The sequence below is a fragment of the Bidens hawaiensis genome, unplaced genomic scaffold (genome assembly GCF_021521415.1).
Source record: "Bidens hawaiensis isolate Kalapana, Puna unplaced genomic scaffold, B.hawaiensis_p1.1 tig00026908_1, whole genome shotgun sequence".
Lineage (NCBI taxonomy): Eukaryota > Viridiplantae > Streptophyta > Magnoliopsida > Asterales > Asteraceae > Bidens > Bidens hawaiensis.
Genome location: NW_027494345.1, coordinates 235,822 through 256,348, shown reverse-complemented (window position 1 = coordinate 256,348; position 20,527 = coordinate 235,822). Strand labels below are relative to the sequence as shown.

Genomic DNA, 20,527 nt, shown 5'->3' with positions numbered 1-20,527 from the left:
CAATGGGGTGACTTGTGGCATGTGGCGTCCGCTCAGCAAATGGTATGTTTTTGTTTTAGGATGTAATGGTTATATATATATATATATATATATATGTGTGTGTGTGTGTATAATATAATATATAAACGAAAACATAAAAATCTTATGTGTCGTGATGTGGTTGCTCTCCATTTTCTTGGAGTCACCAGATTTGCTTGATTTTTAAATGAAGGTTTCTCATGCATTTGACCCAAATTCACGGGTATGAGTCTTATCAAACCCAGATATTTCTTAAATGAGTTATAACATCTCATTAAATTAAAAACTAATCTCATCAAATATTAAATATAAAAATCCTATAAAGTATGGATATACTAAAAATTAATATCTGATTCATTCAATAAAAACATGTATTATTTATAATTAAAAAAACCAATTTTATAGTAAAAAAAAAATAAACGGGTCTTGATTCTCTTCAAACCCATATAACTTTTAAACTGGGTTATAACATCTCATTTATTTGTTAAAAAATTTATAATTAAATCATAAGTATATTATTAACTTTCATACAATAAAAAAAATAAAAATTAAAAAAATAAATAAATATTCAAAATAAATAATATAAAACAACCCCCGTAATACGGGAATGTAAACTTGTATATATATATATATATATATAAACTAACAAAGAAAATTATAAAATCATAGTTACTATAAACTTCAATAGCCAATTAAAAACCTTAATTTAATTTCATGATAAGTTACGATTAAGTTTTCGTGTACGGAAAAAAACAAATATAATGTTGCAACATCACATATCGTCTAGATTGAAATTTCGTTGAGAATATGAAACATTAAACGAATATTATATTCGAATATCATGTGTACATCAATTAAAAAATAATGACAGTTTTAACTTGCTATCTAGGTAGGTGTAGGTATATACTTATTTTCTCTCCAGATTAAGACCATGCGTAGTCGCTGCGTTAAGCCGACGTTTTGGCCTATAACGCCGGGGGCACACCGCCCCCTCCGGCGTTTTTGGTCGGCATTTTCTATCAGCGTTTTTTACAAAACGCTTAAAAAGGCACGCATATCAAACAAATCTGACCGTTTTCTACATTACCGTTTGAGAGCCGTTGGTACTGGATGATTGGGTGAGTGGATTGGAGGTACAGATCGGTTTATTGTTATGATCGGTGGTGGTGGTGGTGGTGGGTGAGTTACGGTGGTGGTGGTTTATGTTATGATCGATGGTGGTGGTGGTTTATGTTATGATCGGTTTATTGTTAAGGTGGAGGTGGTGGGTGAGTTACAGATTGGAGAAGAAGGAGTTACAAATTGGAGAAGGAGATAGAGATGGTGTACCTAACTATCTACCAATACCATACCTATATCAAATATCCATTGTAATAATAATAATAATAATAATAGATTACTAAAATAGGTGAAGTACTAAAAATAAAAAAAAAGTGATTGGGCGTCACGTGACGCATAACGCCCAGGGGTGGAAAGTTATGACTACGCTATCTTTTTGCAAAACAACCATAACTTTGACTGGATGTCACGTGACGCATAATGCCTAATGGAGGGGCATTATGACTACAAATGGTCTAAAAATGATGCGTTGAAAAGCATTTGTTTTTAATTTTTAAAAGTATCATTATACCAATTTAATAAGACTTTTACACAAAGTCATAATTCTCTTTAATCATAGTTAATAGCCACTTTATTGGTCACATTATTATACCTTTTTTAAACAATTTAACTCTACGCATGTTCTTGTAAATCATGGTACTCGAATTGTCACTATTTTAAAAACAAATACTTATTTAATACTTTGATATTGTAGGGCTAAATGTTCTGTGGTTGACATTATCATACTAACAAATTCAAAATATATCTATTGCATTATTCGCCTTTTCTTTCTACCACCCCATATATTTAGACCTTAAAACTAGTATTTAAATCCTTCTACAAGATAGTTTTTCTTTTCTTTTTTATAAATATAAAACTTTTCTTTTTTATAAATATAAAACCAATTTTAGTGGCGTCAAAGTGCATTAAAAGTCAGATTTAGCGGATCATGTACGTTCGAGTTACAAATGTAGTTTTTAGTTATGTCTTTAATGTATTGTTTGTTTATATCAATAAAGTTTTTTTTTTTAAATCATACAGTTATTATTTTTATTTAATAAGTGTTAACACTATTATTTTTATTTTACTAGAAAAAAAAATGGAGTTCAAAGTAGAACAGGGATGAGACATTTTTTAAATAACTGAAACGAAGTAAAGGAAATTGAAGTGTGATGTGATAAAAACATTAGAGAACTCATAATGGAGTGAGTCTTCATCGCCTTCGCAAATCGCAATATCCAAATTATAACAAAATTACAAGATTGTGTTCATTTTCACTACTACATACCACATCCTCATACTCACACCTAAAATTATATTAAAAAAAAACTTAAGCAAACCCCCCATATTTTGGAGGTTTACTATTAACATCATATATTTTAACGTGGTAAAAATTATTATCTGATTAGATGACGAATATATGTAAGAAATATAATGTTAAGGATTTTTAAAAATAAACAAATTTTATTTAATTATACGATGAGAAAGACGATTTGATTATGAATACTCGTAGATAAACAAACACCACATTCAATCGCACATGTATGACAATTTATTAAAATAATAATTGACAATTTGACTTATCATCTAGGTTGGTTTAGACTTTAGCCTTTAGACTTTATACTTGTTTTCTATCTTGCTTAAGTGTGAATGTGTGTGAAAAACCTTTAATCAAAATATTTTAAATTTTATTGCAAATATCTTATTAGTGATACGGAAGATCAAATGCACGTGATATAACGTGAAAATAAATTGTAGAAGTGTGTAAGATAATACTTTATTAATACTGAATAATGAAATCTTCATAAAAAATTTTAGATATGGAACGTTTTACAAGCTTACAATATTTGTAAGATAATAAAATTTTCTATTTATAAACATACAATAAACATAATTATGAATAACAAGTCTTTTTTATTTTTTTTCAAATATAGTGTGATATAACTACAAACCCTAATTTCCTAACTAATATATTATGCGGTCAAAGGGAAACGAATGTGAACGCTCATATTGAGCGAAAAAACAATGAACATGTAAGTATAATACATACAAACATCTTCGCTAGCCTAAATGTGTCCAACTTTTGAATGTGTCCAACTATTAAACTGTATCATAAGAGAAAAAAATGTGTCATAAGAGTTCAAATACGTATCATAAGAGAAAAAAATGTGTCCCTATTGAATTGCATCATTAGTCTTATTGATTAGTCCGGTTTCAACAACATTGCTCCAAACTGTATTGATAAAGCTTTTTGTTGAGAAATGTATCCGCTTCTCTTGAATCTCCGAATAAACTAATTCTTCTTACGCAATCTCAACATTTTTGATTCCGTTATGCTATACAGTATAATAGGATGACGAGTTATATCATCCATTTTTTTTAATAAATTGTTCGTCTTTTTACTATTCTTTGTTAATGGATAATGCATAACTTTTTGGTTTACTAAATAAAAAAAATCAAGCATTTCGTATTGTTTTACTTACGCATCTAATTTCTGAATAAATTCGTATTGTTTTACGCACCTAATTTCGTATTATGTTACTTACGCACCCAATTTCGTATTGTTACTTAGTTGGTCGTTCCGAAAAAAAAATCTGAATAATTCATGTTATGATTAATACAATCGATTATTACAACAATCTATCGTAAATTATAAATGATTTAAGTGTGGGATTGTGGATAGAACACACAAACACCTTTGATCTTTACATCAAACGGGCTTAATTTTGAGCCGACTTTGGGTTTGTGTAACAAGCCCGTTTTTTAGAACTTCTAAACCCAATAAGCAATGATAACTGATAGATTAGTTTATTGCTAATCATTCAACTTTAAGCATCAACTATTCAACTATTCAACTAAGACGAATGGACGAATTAACCACAATTATCTAATTTAGGATGTGTGTGGGTTTTATCGTTCAAAATAAATCAAATAAAGTTTAATACCGTATTCGTTTATTGATTAGTGAATAAAATAGTTTATAATAGCTATTGAAGATTAGTAATCCTAATTTAAACCCAACACTACACCACACGACATACACATACATATATACATGAATCATATTATCAGAAAAATGAATTACGCAGAGTGACAGAGACAGTTAAAATACTAAGGCCAGTTGTTTTGATTGTGTTAGTTAAAACGTCATGTCATTGACACCTAGGCAGTTGAGTTTTAACTAACGGATTGATTAGGGTTTTATGAATTAACAAACTAATTATAGTTGGTTGAGATAGGTGGCACCACCTTTCTCATGCCATAACACAGGTTATTGTGTTTACTAAAACCGATAACATTGTGGCTCATTATAGCCGGCATCAGGGTCGGCTCAATGAATGTGAATGTCTAAATCGAAACAAGATTTTGGGGCCTTTTCATAACAATTGAAAAGACAAAAAAACTGATTATTACAAATTTTGAACTCATAACATATACTTATAGTAACAACCAAACCTACCACTATACCAATACATTACTTTGAGTTTATTATACCCGTTATAATATATTTATATATAATGTTTTTTTTTATTTGAAGGTCTTAATTGAGTGTGGGCCTAAAGCCCTAACTTGTTTTCGCTGTCCCACGAGCCACCCCTGGCTGGCATTATGGGTGCGCCACCTCATCTCTAAACGCCCGTTTAGCGCACGCACACACCCGGCCTAAGTAACATTCCTTTATACCATACAATTCAAGGTACAAAGCTTTAGAAATCACTATTAAGGTTATAAAAAGTTAACTTTAATTGTGACCGTGAGGCATGTCTAAGTAATCAAAATGATATGCTCCTACTATTTGGCTATTTGCCACGTGCTTATTGCTGGTTTGATAAGTAATCTTAAAATGCCATCAAAGTTTCTACCTAATAATATTAAATGGGTAGCTAATGGTGCTTGTCGATCTTAACTCAAAAAGCATTCGTACGTTCACATGATTCATCCTTCAAATAAATGCACATGTCCGCTATTTGCAAGTTACAACTACAAGTTGCTACACACATCATTGTTTTCTTTTTAAGGTTGAAACGAACCTAAACTTTGCATCAGGTTTTAAAGTTTCATAATTAATCGATTTCGGTTATAAACAATTAATTCAGTTGTTGCTACCACATGACTACGAAATTAGGTGTGGCCGTGTGGGTTTACATATGAATTTAGTTTTGTGTGATCCTTAAACTAACTCCAACCTAAAATATTTAATAGTATGTAATGACACATTTATAAAAATCAATCGGATAAACCCATACAATCCTTCACCTCTTAATTTATTAGAGTCGTTATTTTCAAACAATATAACATAATAACAGAAATAACAATATAAATAAAATTAAATATAAATAACTGATTATCTCGTTTATTTAACTAACTTTTTTTAGCGGCAAACGTTATCCATACTTTATTTTATATCAATGAATTTCAATTACATATTTGTTTAGACTTAAACTTGAGATATTTTATTTAAAGTTAAGACAAATAACTCTATCAATTGTGTTAGCTCCACACTCGCATGCTTATTTATTAATATAAAAAATAGCAGGTAAACCTCATCTACAAAACTAATTTTAACTTTTTTTATTAACGTTTGGAATTACAAAAAATGACTATGTGAGTTTTCTTAAAACGGGATATCAATCGTTTATACTGATTTTGACACTACATGCTTAACTGATCACACATAAACATAATCAAGGATTTCACCCACCATTGCGGGGAAAACCCCATTGTAGAGGTGCAAAAAAAACCCTGAACTATGAACCGGACCCGAAAATACCCGAAATAGGTTTTTTTATATTCGGGTTTTTAATATCCGAACATGTACACAACCCTATACCGTAGGGTAGAGATAGGGTATGCATTTCAGTACCAAAACCCGTACCCATAATCGGACCTGATTTATACTTGGTAATACCTGAAAATCAGAACCGGTTTCATACCCAAAACTGGGTTTTTTCAACACCCGATATCGGGTTTTCAAATACCCGATCTATACCCAAAAAAACCCGAAAAATACATGAAAAATACCCGAAAATACCCCTAAAAAGTGCAACATCTTAAAAAATCCAATCTATACCCGAAAAATACCCGGAAAAAAAGCCCGAAAAAATCTTGAAAATAAGGTTTTTCAATACCCATAAATAAGGTATTCAAATACCAGGTGTTAGAATACCCGAACCATATGCATATAGTATGATTTTTAGAGACAATACCATGACTCGAACCCGACCCGGGTATTGCCAATAACCGAATTTCCAATACCTGGTCACACCCGAACCGGGTTCCATACCCGGAACCGGATATTTGAAAAAACCTGATCTGTGCACCTCTATCCCATTAAGCCAAGTTTCAAACCTTAGACCATAACGTTCCCCAATCCTCAACCATCGTCCTCATGTGTTGGACCTAAAGACAATAGCAAATAAATATATGAATAAATAAATAAATAATAAACACAAAAATTGAAACTAACTAAATTACTAGAGAACAATTGAGTCTAACGTATCAAAATGCGATACTTGGAGTTAATTATCGTATCTCGTGAACCAACAAGTTTTTAAACGCAAGTTGCATCCAAAGCCTTCCGACTGAGACACGGCGCATTACGTCAAATAATAAAATAAAAAATTAAACCACACGTATCACATGATTCTCGTCACTCTCCCATCATTCACGTGGCATCATCTCTCACTCAATACCTTTCTCATCAATTGGAATTGGAGTCATGTTTTAATAGTGTCACTGTGACTGCCACCTTTGGATCCTCCTTTGCTTTACTTCTTCAATATATAAAATAAACCTTTCTTTCTTTACCTACAAATCAACATCTTATAGATTTCTTAATCACTCATCTTTAACTTTACCCTCTCCTATTAAAGGATATAACTAATTCTCATCATTCTTAATCCGAAATTCTAGGGTTTCAGCCATTAAACCAGAAGCCCAACATCTTCAAGATTTCAAGGTGTTTCACAAATTTCATTTCTTTTCATTACACATTGTGTTCTTGGGATATTAGATTAAGGGTTTATCATTACTGAGTTGGGTTCTTGTTCTTGAGATAAAAAGACAAGATTTTTAGTGTTATAAGATTTTATATGTTAAAAATATGATCTTTAGAGAAGAAAGATTGGTTTCTAGTCATACCCATATAAAAAAGTCTTGGTTGAAACATGATGGTTTAAAGTTCCAACAATCATCTGTTTCTGGTTCATCATTTTCACCTCCATTTAGTGTTACTGTTCATAATACAGCAAACCCTTCATCATCTTCAGGTATTAAGATCAGTCCTGCAGTTCTTTTCATCATCATAATATTAGCTGTCTTGTTTTTCATATCTGCTTTGCTCCATTTGCTTGTGAGAGTATTGAATAAGTACCACTCGTCGTCGAATTTCACTCGACCTAGTCGGTATCCAACCGGTCCCGTCTCGGATACGCTCCAAAGACAGCTTCAACAGCTGTTTCATTTACATGATTCCGGTTTAGATCAAGTGTTTATCGACTCGTTGCCGGTTTTCATGTACAAGGAGATTGTGGGGGCAAAAGGGTCATTTGACTGTGCGGTTTGTTTGTCCGAGTTTGTTGAGTCGGATGAGTTAAGATTGCTTCCCACTTGCAGCCATGCTTTTCATATAAGTTGTATAGATACATGGCTTCAGTCGAATTCGACGTGTCCCCTTTGCAGAAATACCCTTTTTAACCCTGGGATTTCGTTAGATAATCCGATTTTTGAGTTTGATGATATGAGGGAAGAAAATGAGGATGATGGACAAAAGATTGTTGAACATGAACAGATGATTGCTGAAAAAGGTGTTTATATGGTTAGGCTTGGTAAGTTTAGAAGATTAACCGAAGGTGAAAAGGAAACAGGGGAGACTAGTAGTAGAAAGCTGGATGCAAGAAGGTGTTATTCAATGGGTTCATACGAGTATGTGGTTGGTAATACGCGCCTCAAGCTGGCGTTAAACAATAAAAGAAACCGTTTGGAAGGAAAGATCGAAGAAGGGGATGAAAGTTTAAAAGTTAATGATGATATGGAGGGAAAAAAAGATCAGTATTAGTGCGAAAACTGATAGTTATTCAGTTTCAAAAATTTGGTTATGGTCAAAAAAGGGGAAGTTTACGGGTGCTTCAGAGGATCAGATTCATAATCCATCTTCGGTTGACATGAAATTACCTTGGATGAGCAGAAGGCAAGGTACATGAAAGAGTTTGGTTCTTTTTCATGTTATTTATGATAATTTTTCTTACTGATTAGTCCCTCTATATAATAATGCTATCTCGTCGTTTTGGCATGAAATGGTGATTCTAATTGTTCAAGAATTTGTTACAAAAGAGAGTTTTATCGGTATAGAGCAATAATATGCGGTTTCCTGCTTTCAAAATGATAACTTTGTAGTTGAGTGGCTTATATGTGCAAACCCTGATCAATACTTTAAATGAAATAATACATTATTTTAAAGATTCAAACTTTGTGTGTTTCTTGTATAGTCTTGTGATTATTAATGGGTTCTGAAGCAAGAACTTCAGAGGCTTATTACTGCTAAAGATTGAAACTTTATAGTATTATGGCTTACATATTAACAACTGATAGTGATAATAAAAAACCAAACTTTTTTTTTGTTTTTTTGTTTTTTGTTAAAGAGTTCAAGAAGAAACATATGTAAAACTATAGTGTCTTGATGATTAAGATTATGACTGTTTAAGAGAATAATTTAAGGGTAATGGAGGAGCAAACTTTGCTTTATCTTTTGCTTTTGCTTTTGCAATTGCAATCTCAAATTCTCTTTTACTTTTTTATCATGTCTTTGGTAGTTTGGTTGTTTCTACTGCCTCTTTTTAAGCCATATTTTTGTATAGAGGTGTGTGTAATCCATGGAGGCAAGCCTGAGCATCATGAAGAATCTTTTTTTCTTTCATATGAAGGAAAGTATGATTTATTGCTTTTTTCATGATTCCAAAATTGGTCATGGCGGGGATGGTGTGGGTCATTTAAACTGTTCTTTATGTTAATGTGACCTTGTTTTGGACTTTTGGGTATGAACTTTCTAATATTTATTTATTTTTTTAATTTACATTTTTTTATTGTATGAAAGTTAATAATATACTTATGGTTTAATAATAAATTGTTTTATAAATAAATGAGATGTTATAACCCGGTTTAAAAGCTATATGGTTTTGATGAGACCCAAGACCTGTTTATTTTTTTTACTATGAAATTGTCCTTTTAATTATAAATAATATTTATGAAAGTTAATAATATACTTATGATTTGATGAGACCCAAGACCCGTTTATTTTTTTTTACTATCAAATTAGTTTTTTAATTTAAATAATATATATATCTTTTTTAAAATAAATAAGATATTATTTTTTATTATATCCTATTTTATATGATTTTTACATAAATAATTTGGTGAGAATAATTTTTAATTTAATGAGATGTCATAACCTATTTAAGGAATATATGGGTTTGGTAAAACCCATACCTATGAATTCGGGTCAAATGCATGAGAAACCTTCATTTATAAATCAAGCAAATCTGATGACTTTAAAAAAAGGGGAGCGACCACATCACGACACGTAGGATTTTATGTCTTCGTTTATATTATATGTATATGTATATGTATATGTATATGTAATATGCTTTATTGCCATTTAACTTCGAGTCCGAACCTAACTTACTTGATGCAAGTTGTTTCAACTCGTCTTATAATTTTACATTCGTAGAAACTCGTCTTAAGTGAAACTGTAGAACCAACAACAAAAGTCTAAGAATGTGGCATACAAAAACAATAACAGGAAGAAAAAGAATTTTACATTCGCTTCAACGACTCTACAGGCGACACGTTCAATGAACAAACTATGTAATTGATAACATTTGATGCCCATATCGATAGGAAAAGCTATGTTGGTTGCGGGTTATCAACAGGCCGTGGATCCTTCTAGTTATGGCTTGTAAAACATTTTGTATCGACAATATAGGATTTATACATAATGTACAAAATTCAATTCTAATAATCCTTTTGGCGCCTGCGAAAGCCATCAATTCTTGCCTAGTTGGTTGGTGAACACATGTTGAATATCATCGTCTGAATCCATCGAATGGGGGACCATAATCACCAAGTACCTCATGGAGAAATTTGGAACGGACTGATCATCATCTTCCAAATACCCTATACCTTCGTCAAAATTTAGCATATAACTCGTTGGATCATATTGGAATTTACCGTGCCTAAAACGTTGCATGCTAAATTGATGGATAAACGTTTTCAATTTGGGAATGGCAACAAGCTGCGACCACTCCTTTAACGGTGATAATCCCTTAGACCAGCACCGGCATGGCATCCGGAAATAACACCCTCTTTGGGAGGGCAATTCTTCATTGACGTTGGAATAGATTGTTATTGATGCCATTAATGTAGAAATGATGGTTTGGATAATTTAAAAGGAAAAATGGCTTGAATTTGGAACAGAGAACGCATAATTGTGTGGTTAATAAAATACAATCAGATTTATAAGTTTAGAACTAATTTTTTATCTTAATATGAGGGGGGGGGGGGGTAGACGTTCTCGTGTAATAATAATATAAAATGATTTATACCGGTCATATCGGCTCAAGAGGTCCTATCAGCCGTATCGGCTCAAGAGGTCTTACTAGCCTTATTGGTTATGTGAATAGGAGAAGAGACAGGTCATAAACTTGTAAGCTTGCAATGCATACATAAATAACACGAAGATAACTTTAATATCATACAAACCAAACCACTAAATAAGTAAATGGGAATCCACATTTGTGGAACACAATTGGTAATTTGGTATGGTGGAATTGAATAGGTAGCCCAGCCCACTATCAAATAATCCTTCCACAAACAAACGAATTGGGCTCAAAGCAATAATGAATGGTGGTAATCTCAATTAGACACGTTTAGACCAAGTATTGTATGGTGGACATCACCCATCGGCTAAAAGGGGCAGGGTTTCCAAAATAGTTAAGATGGCTAACTTGCTAGTAGGGGTGTCCAAGATACCCGAACTTGATTAATCCGACCTGACTCGAACCCAAATAAGCAAATCCGGGTCGGGTTAAATCGGGTCAAAAAGTATTAATCGGGTTATTCGGGTCAACCCGAATAACCCGAATTGTTAATAGGGTCGGGTTTCGGGTTCATTTTTGGGAAAAAGTCGGGTTTCGGGTTAGCCCGAATAACTCGATTAGTGGCGATACTTAACTTTATATACAATGATTAAAAGGTGAAATAAGCACTATAAAGACAATAATGTTTCATTTATGTTGTGTTCATTTAAATAAACGAACGAGCATGAACACATATTCACTCGTTCATCTATGTTTGTGAATGTTTGTTTATGATCGTTCATTTAAGTTTGTTTACGTTCGTTCATGTTCGTTTGCATATTAATAAAAAATTATTAAATATTATTTGCATTTAGTAATTATATCACCCTAATATGTTTTATAGTTGTTTGTTTGTGTTTATTTAAATGCGTTCATTTATGTTTGTTAATGTATGTCTGTGTTTGTTAATGTATGTACATATATGTTCCTTCATGTTCGTTTATCTTCGTTTGATTATGTTCATTTATGTTCGTAAATTCTTCGTTTAGATTTTAAATGAATGATCATGAACACAAATATTTGTTTGATTAAGTGTTTGTGTTCGTTAAAAGTTAAATGAAAGAATACGGACGCCTTTGTTCATGTTCGTTCGGTTCATTTACAGGTTTATATTGGAAATTATAAGATAATTGCTTGTAAAAGAAATTGAAAATTAAGTGGAATGAGAAATTTTGCAACCTACAAGTTACAAACACATAAAACAACTTAAAATTATAAAGTAACATGGTTAACCCGATTAACCCAACCCGACAAACCCGAAACCCGAATAACCCAAACCCGACTAACCCAAACCTTAATAGGGTCGGGTTGCGGGTTAGATATTATTTAAGGAAAACCCGACTAACCCGACCCGATTAACCCGAAAGCCGATCGGGTTGACCCGATTAACACCCCTACTTGCTAGCTAAAGCCCTTCCAATACACATGATTTATGGATTAATTAGTTAATGTCCCACTGTCTATGTGATTGTAACATGACGATACTTTTTTTTAGTTAACTAGCCACATTCAACTACACTTGATCTTAAGGCACGAGCTTAAAGGAGCTGAACATGAATGATTTATTCATTTTTATCAAAAAGCTAAAAATACCTATATGCTAAAACTAAGTTTTAGGCGTAAACCTCTTTCATAGATTACAGACGTCACAAATATCATAGAGGAATTAATAGAGGTAAAAATCTTGTCGACATGGTATGTTGAAATTGATAAGCTAAAATATGACCCATATATTCAGTTATGTGAAATATATTGACCATATCCCAAACTCGATTAGTTAGTCTATATTTTTGTAAACACAAATCTTTTTTGGTGACATCATTTACACAAGGGTTTCAATCCCTAGGTGTGGCATATTTTTAAGTACTCTAGTGGAAACACAAGTTCAATCTCTACTTATGTTATTTTTTGTGATTATAAGAATAAATGGTTTGAGCTAGATCTTGTGAGGTTCTTGGTTCGAATACCGAGTCCACTAGAGTTTTCGTCACACCGTGTTTTTTGTCTGAGAATTCTGCTCTTGTGATGACACAACGACTGTCTAGACGTAACCGACATGATAGTTTCCTGGATACGCCCGACAAACTCTAAAGCCAATATAAACCGTAAAGGTGTATGACGGTGTCGTTTCAGCTTTCAATAGTCCACCCACTTTTACCCCCAAATTCACAAAAATTGGCGGCAACAATTAACAGAACTGTTAACCTAAATCAGACAACAACACACCATGGGCGTCCACGGTCTGTGGGACCTGCTATCTCCTGTCGGCCGCCGTGTCTCCGTCGAAACCCTCGCCGGCAAACGACTCGCAATCGGTACAACAATTCATATTCTTTAATATTAATAAAAACACGTCAACCATTATTAGTTATTCAATTTAGTTATTTCCAGCTCAATTAGTATATGTTGAAATGGTATTGAATTTGTTTTACAGATGCCAGCATATGGATGGTACAGTTTATGAAGGCGATGCATGATGAACAAGGAGAAATGGTGAGAAACGCTCATATTCTAGGGTTCTTTCGTCGAATTTGCAAGCTGCTGTTTTTACGGACAAAACCCGTGTTTGTTTTCGATGGCGCCACGCCCATGGTTTTCCGAAACAAGGAGAAACAAGGAGGACGGTGATTGCGCGTAGGCGCCAGCGCGAGAATGCGCAAGCCAAGATTCGGAAAACCGCTGAAAAGTTGCTGCTTAATCATGTCAGTAGTTTGTTTATAATTTACACTATTAAATTAGGGATTTTTAAGTAATGAGAAGTTAATGTTATTGTATAGCTTAAGGCGATGAGGTTGAAAGAGTTGGCGAATGATTTGGAGAATCAGCGGAAGAGTAACCGGGATAAGGGTAAAACGGTGGTGATGGATAATGATGATTGTTCTGGGAGTAGTGCGAAAGCGAATCCGCCGGATGGTAAGGTTTTGGATCAAGAAGCTTTAGATGCAATGTAAGAGCTATGAACAGTTATCGTTTTTTGTATTGATATTTGTTGTGGAATGGATTCGGATGATGTGAGTTTTGTTTTAAAGGTTGGCAGCGTCGATTGAGGCGGAGGAAGGTGAAGGTTTTATGGGTGAGGCGTCTACGTCTGGTGCTGGAGATCTTGCGGAAGATGACGATGAAGAAGATGATGAAGAGATGCTACTTGTAAGTTATCTTAGTTAAGGTTATAAGATATGTAGGTCTTTAATGAGTGAAGTTATTTGTAGTCTGAGCAGCTGAATAACAATTTTACAGCTCACTACTTATGTGAATTTGTAAGTAAATGTGTATTTTTTTTTTTCTAACTTAAGTAAAGGAAAAAGTTAGAATATGTGTTAGGCGAACACGTGAAAATGTTAGGTGCTACTAATTACAAAGGTTTTTTTATTTTTATTTTTAAAGTATTTTGATTAGAAGATATAGCGGTATGTAGATGGACAGAGCTTGACATGTCCTTCATATTGAAGTACAGTCGATATGTTACTCTTGTGATGAACACTTAGCTCATGAAAACTACAGAAGAATGCACTTATAATGTTTTTGGTGGTTTATTGGTTTTTAACGTATCTCCTATCTAATCAATTATTCAGCCAACACTAGAAGGAAAGATTGATCCTGCTGTTTTAGCTTCTTTACCACCGTCTATGCAACTTGATCTTCTAGTGCAAGTAAGTACACATATTAACATCCATCATGTCTTTTGTGAGTTTCAACAACTTTCGTTGATTGATGTATTTTAATATACGTTTTTGTTATAGATGAGAGAACGGTTGATGGCAGAGAATCGGCAAAAGTATCAAAAAGTCAAGAAGGTATTTATTTTTTTTAACGTGGTGACTAAATGTTTATTGCCCTTGCAAGATCTTCTGTGTTACATGTTTCTGTGCTTGTAGGCCCCTGAAAAGTTTTCTGAACTGCAAATAGAGGCTTATCTTAAAACAGTCGCCTTTCGTAGGGAGATTAATGAAGTGCAGAAAGTAGCTGGTGGAAGGGGAGTTGGTGGGGTCCAGACTTCACGGATAGCATCTGAAGCAAATAGAGAGTTTATCTTTTCAACTTCTTTTACCGGAGACAGACAGTATGTATTCAGTTAATAATTTACACTTTTACAGCGCCCCTTGTGGTTCACTTGTTTAGTAACAAGCTTCACTGTGTAGATCCCTTACATCTGCTGGAGTTGAGACAACCAGCAACATGCAAAGCCAGATAGCAACAAGGCTATCATCTATTGGTTCTAGTGTCGGGTCAACCACCAAGTCAAACGGAGCAGTTGAGTCTATCATAAATGGGCCAAAAAAGGCATTTACTGAAGATGTTGAGACATACAGAGATGAAAGGGGACGTGTACGAGTCAGCAAGGTGAGAGCTATGGGAATTCGTATGACTCGTGACCTACAAAGGAACCTGGATCTAATGAAAGAGATTGAAAAGAATAAGATTGATTCGAATAAACTTCCTGAAAGCTCCAACTCCAAGCTTTCTGAGACTTCATATCAGGATCGATTCGGTTTCTCCACCAAAACAAATCAGGTGTCTACCCCACTTAACGGAACATCGATAGAGGTGTCATTTGATGACATTGAGAAGCAGTTTGCAGACAGTGTTAAAACAAATCAGGAATCTACTCCTGTTAATGGAACATCGATAGAGGTTTCATTTGATGATGATAATGAGAAGCAATTTGCAGACAGTGATGATGATATATTTGTTCAGTTAGTGACTCCTCATGATACGTTATCTGAGAAGCAGCCCGTTATTAACCTTTCAGATTGTGAATGGGAAGACGGAATGCCGGGAGAAGTTAAAGGCGATGAAAGTGAAGTGGAATGGGAAGAAGGACCTTCTTATAATAATCCTGATTTGGGCTCTGCACATGAGTTAGAGCAAACGGAGCCTGCTTCAAAAGGTGATTTGCTGGAAGAAATGGATTTTCAGGAAGCAATTAGACGAAGTATGGATGATGCGAGGCACCAGAAAGATACCGATGCATCATCTGCACCTGAAGCGTGTAAAGATATTGATACTCCAAGATTATCCTCAGAGATTGCTCTTCCAAACAAATCATCTGTTGATGTGGATGCAACTACTTTAAATGATCCAGATTTAATGAAAGTACAGATGGAAACTTTGTATCAAAGCGATCAAATGCACCACCATGATTTAGTTAAAGCTGCAAACGATGATCATAATTCTCAAGGAGAGAGACATGTGGAAACAACTGAAGAAGAAAGAGTTAGTGAAGATAACCTTGGAGAGAAGGCTGACATTATCACAAGTTCTGATAATATATCTAGTACTCGAACCCATATTTCTAGTTCACATGATAATCTCACTGGGCCTCAGCAAAGTGAGGTTAAAGACCAGATGGTTGACCATGTTTCCGAGCCACTAGAACCTAAAGGAACTTCTTCTAACAAGTCACAATCCGAATCTGATATCGTGCAGAAGGTTGCAGAGGAACGCGACAGTAATGCAGCTCATGTGCAAATACAAGAAGATGCCAACAGATTTGTTATCAATGATCTGAGCGATGAACAGGTTGAAATCGCTAAGGCTAATATAGAGGAAGAAATGGCAAATTTAAACAAGGAAAGCATCGATCTTGGTGATGAACAAAGAAGGCTTGAACGGAATGCAGAGTCTGTAAGTGGTGATATGTTTACCGAATGCCAGGTAAGCACAAGCAGTCTTTTAGCATCTTTAGAGCCCACATGATACAAATGCTAATAGAAAAGAAGTTAATTTCTGTTTATATATGTTTCAGGAGCTTCTTCAAATGTTTGGATTGCCATATATCATTGCTCCAATGGAAGCGGAAGCTCAATGTGCATACATGGAACTTGAAAAGCTTGTTGATGGAGTTGTCACGGATGACTCTGATGTGTTGTTGTTTGGGGCACGAAGTGTTTACAAAAACATATTTGATGATAGAAAATATGTAGAAACATACTTTATGAAGGTATGCATCAAATATAACTAGTGTATTTTTGTAGAATTTATATATAGTTGAATCTTATTGTATCTGTTGCATATTAATATGGTTTTAGGACATTGAAAAGGAGCTTGGCTTAACGAGAGAAAAGTTAATCCGTATGGCAATGCTTTTGGGGAGTGATTACACTGAAGGTATCAGGTAAGACAATCTTTGTCATTTGTTTTATTTTGTTTTGAAACAAAATATTTTTTGGGTTATCTGATTATTATGCAATATCGTGTAGTGGAATTGGCATTGTGAATGCAGTAGAAGTAATAAATGCTTTTCCCGAGGAAGACGGGTTTCAAAAATTTCGTGTGTGGATAGAACCTCCCGATCCAAGTATCCTTGGTAAAGTTGACTCGTCAAATACAAGGAAAAGAGGGTCAAATGCCAGTGTTGATGACCTGAAGCAAATTTTCATGGACACACATGTAAAATAAATTTGTTTCTCGTTCGTATCATTATTTTTATAACGATTTCTTCATCTTTGATCTCAGTTTGAATATATTTTATATACAGAGAAATGTGAGCAAAAACTGGCATATTCCTTCTACGTTTCCAAGTGATGCAGTGGTTTCTGCATACGCGTCTCCACAAGTAGACAAGTCAACAGAACCTTTTTCATGGGGAAAGCCAGATCTATTTGTTCTTCGCAAGTGAGCGTTTTTTATTAAATATTTTCGTACATAGTGTAACTTAGTTACTCTGTTTCTAATGTTTGTTGATCTTTGTTTTTATAAAGATTGTGTTTTGAGAAGTTTGGTTGGGGTTCACAGAAGGCGGATGAGTTACTACGACCTGTTCTAAAGGAGTACAACAAACATGAGGTGCTCCATCTTCATCATCCTAATTTTTAATTAATTTAAAAAGTTCAGGAAAAATGTCTGGTTTTGACCATTTGTTTTGTGCAGACTCAATTGCGACTGGAAGCGTTTTACACTTTTAACGAGAGGTTTGCTAAAATTCGTAGCAAGAGGATAAGCAAAGCAGTGAAAGGAATGGCAGGGAGTAAAAGCTCAGAGTTAATGGATTACAACGAGCAGGCAAATGCATCCAATGGGAACAAGAGAAAGAAAGTTAAGCATGCAGAAGATAATAATGATATAGAAAAGTCAGAATTGTCTGTTCATGAGAGAAAGTAAAAAGACCAAAAGAGGTTCAAGTGTTAAAGGAACTGGTAAATCAGTTGGAAGAGGAAGAAGAAAAAAGAAGAATAATCTCGAACTTTCTGGAACAAGTTCTGATGAAGAAAACCAGAGTGACCATGTGCAACAAGTGCATGATGAACATAAACTCGGACCACGGAAGGTAAACACACGCTTTAAATTCAGAAATAAACAGTTATATGTCTTTTATCACTTTCTGATTAACTTGCTGTTATTATCAGTCAAAACGTGTTAAAAAGTCAGTGATATCCACATACAATGAAGACTCTGAAACCGATGAACCTACAACACAAGATCATGAGGTGACGCTTGACACTAGTTTGGAGACCGGTGTCGTCGATGCTGATGTGGCGGATGTGGGTAAAGATTGGTGTCAAAATGACGAAGATGACCCGGAGGCGGAATTATCAAAAGAGTACCTTCAAATGGGGGGTGGGTTTTGCTTGGAAGAAGAAGAGGAAAACAAGGAGTCAGGAGGACCTAGTTGCAGCTCTTCAATTGAACCGTTGAATGAACCAGACTCTGACCGCAGAGGGTCAGGGGATGCGGAAGCATTACCTAGCCAAGATGATGCAACCGGGTTAGCGGTGGGTCAAGGTCAAAACAATGAAGAGGATGATGAAGGGATTAGGCCTGTTAGTTACTTTTCTGCTATGCCTAACTTGAGGAGAAAGCGAAAGATGGCATGACTTGGGTTCAAGGGCTTTTTGAGTTATCATGTTTCTTCAAACCCAAGGGTTTAAACTTGGTTTGAACTTTAGAATGTAATAATAGTGACTTGTATTTTTAACTAGTTTAGTTTGTATATCTGATAGGTTTATTTAAACGAATATAGTATATTTGTTATATAGGTTTGGATCAAATATAAATGAAATTAACGCGCTAAATGTGAGAATCAAGTAGAGTAATTATAAATACAAGTAGAGTAATTATGTAATTACTCTATGATAATTACTCTATGATGTAATTACATAGTAACCCTACTTGTATATATAATTACTCTACTTAATTCTTACGTTTAGTACGTGAATTTCATTTGTACGTTAACCTTCCCATTTGTTCTATATTATTAATACTAGTTTGAGACCCGTGTATTACACGGGTAATTGTTGAAAATTTTGAACTTTGACCATTAAGTGAAATACAGTTAACAAATTGATCATATATTGTTAATACAATTAAATTAAAATTACATAAATTACATAACTAATATTACACAAATATGTTACAAATAGATAAAAACTTTCTTTTACACTACATTTGTGATTGTATTAGCAAGTATACATTTTTTTTTATCAAAAGTCAAAATCTTTAGAGGAATTTATATGGGAGATATGAGGGATCAAACCTCACTATCACCAATTTATATGAGAGATATGAGGGATGACCCTGGCTTGTCAGGGTTCGAGTCCTGATCTCACACGATTTTACCGGCTTCTCACTGTCGTGCCGTTTGACTGGCGTGGGGGTCAGGTTTTATCCGGGGAATCCCTCAATAGATGGACCGCTAGGGGCTCCGTCCGTCCGGACTCGTGGCCGGCTCGGGCTACCTTTAGCCAATGGAGAACGTGTACGGAGTACCCGGCGTTATTTAATTTGGTCGTTCCAAAATAAAAAAGAGTTAGATTGTTTAAATAAAAGGTATAGCAACGTGACCAAAGTGGCTATTAACTATGATTAAAAGGATTATGACTTTGTTTAAAAGTCTTATTAAATTGGTATAATGATACTTTTAAGAATTAAAAACAAATGCTTTTCAACGCACCACTCAAAATTTGGAGAGAAAATAAGTATAGACCTACACCTACCTAGATAACAATTATTTTTTAATTGATATACTCATACTCATGATATTCGAATATAATATCCGTTTAATGTTTAATATCTTCAACGAAATTTCAATCTAGACTAGATGTGACGTTGCGACGCGATATCTGTTTTTTCCGTACACGAAACCTTGATTAGAACTTATCATGAATTTAAATTAATATTTTTAATTGGCTATTGAAGTTTTTTAAGTATATATGATTCTATGATTTTCTAGGTTAGAGACATTATGATGGATCGGGAATTCATACCGAGGCACCATCATTAAAATCGCATTCAATGCAACTTTTATTCAACACAGCTTTTAATCTACTGCCCTACACGTAAGAGTGACATTGAACTTGACAAGAGTGCCTAACCTTTTAATCAAAATAGTAGTGCGAGTACATGTGGTCCAAATGTTTCTAGGGACCATCAATGGTGTAATTATAGAAGGATGAAATTTGTAAAGACAAAAATTACTATATATAGAAGCGCGAATTTGAAGAGAGCGTTTTTTTGTATTATTATGAAATTTGTCAATTAAACAAAATTTCGCAGTCGCTGATGAGCTAGATATGAACAATCTTTTAGATATACATTATTTGATCAATACACAAACACTACCCTCGATAAAACTTTAAAAGTGATTTAAATGGATTAAAAGTAAACCAAAGAAAGAACGTAATTGTTTTATATATAGATATTTAAACAATCATGTCATCAATCATATAAACCCTTAATCCTATCGCTTTAAATGTTAAAAATATTTTTAAAGACATCAAACAACTTTAATTTGTTACGTGATGTGTAGTGAAACACACTTACTTTCCTTATGATTTTATTAT

The 20,527-nt window shown here is 34.0% G+C and overlaps 2 pseudogenes; both read left to right on the top strand.

The window, feature by feature from the left end:
- The first annotated feature begins 7,040 nt into the window (after positions 1 to 7,040).
- Positions 7,041 to 8,564, top strand: LOC143574431 (RING-H2 finger protein ATL46 pseudogene; annotated as a pseudogene).
- A 4,411-nt stretch (positions 8,565 to 12,975) lies between these two features.
- On the top strand, positions 12,976 to 18,562 carry LOC143574427 (DNA repair protein UVH3-like; annotated as a pseudogene).
- Positions 18,563 to 20,527: the final 1,965 nt, after the last annotated feature.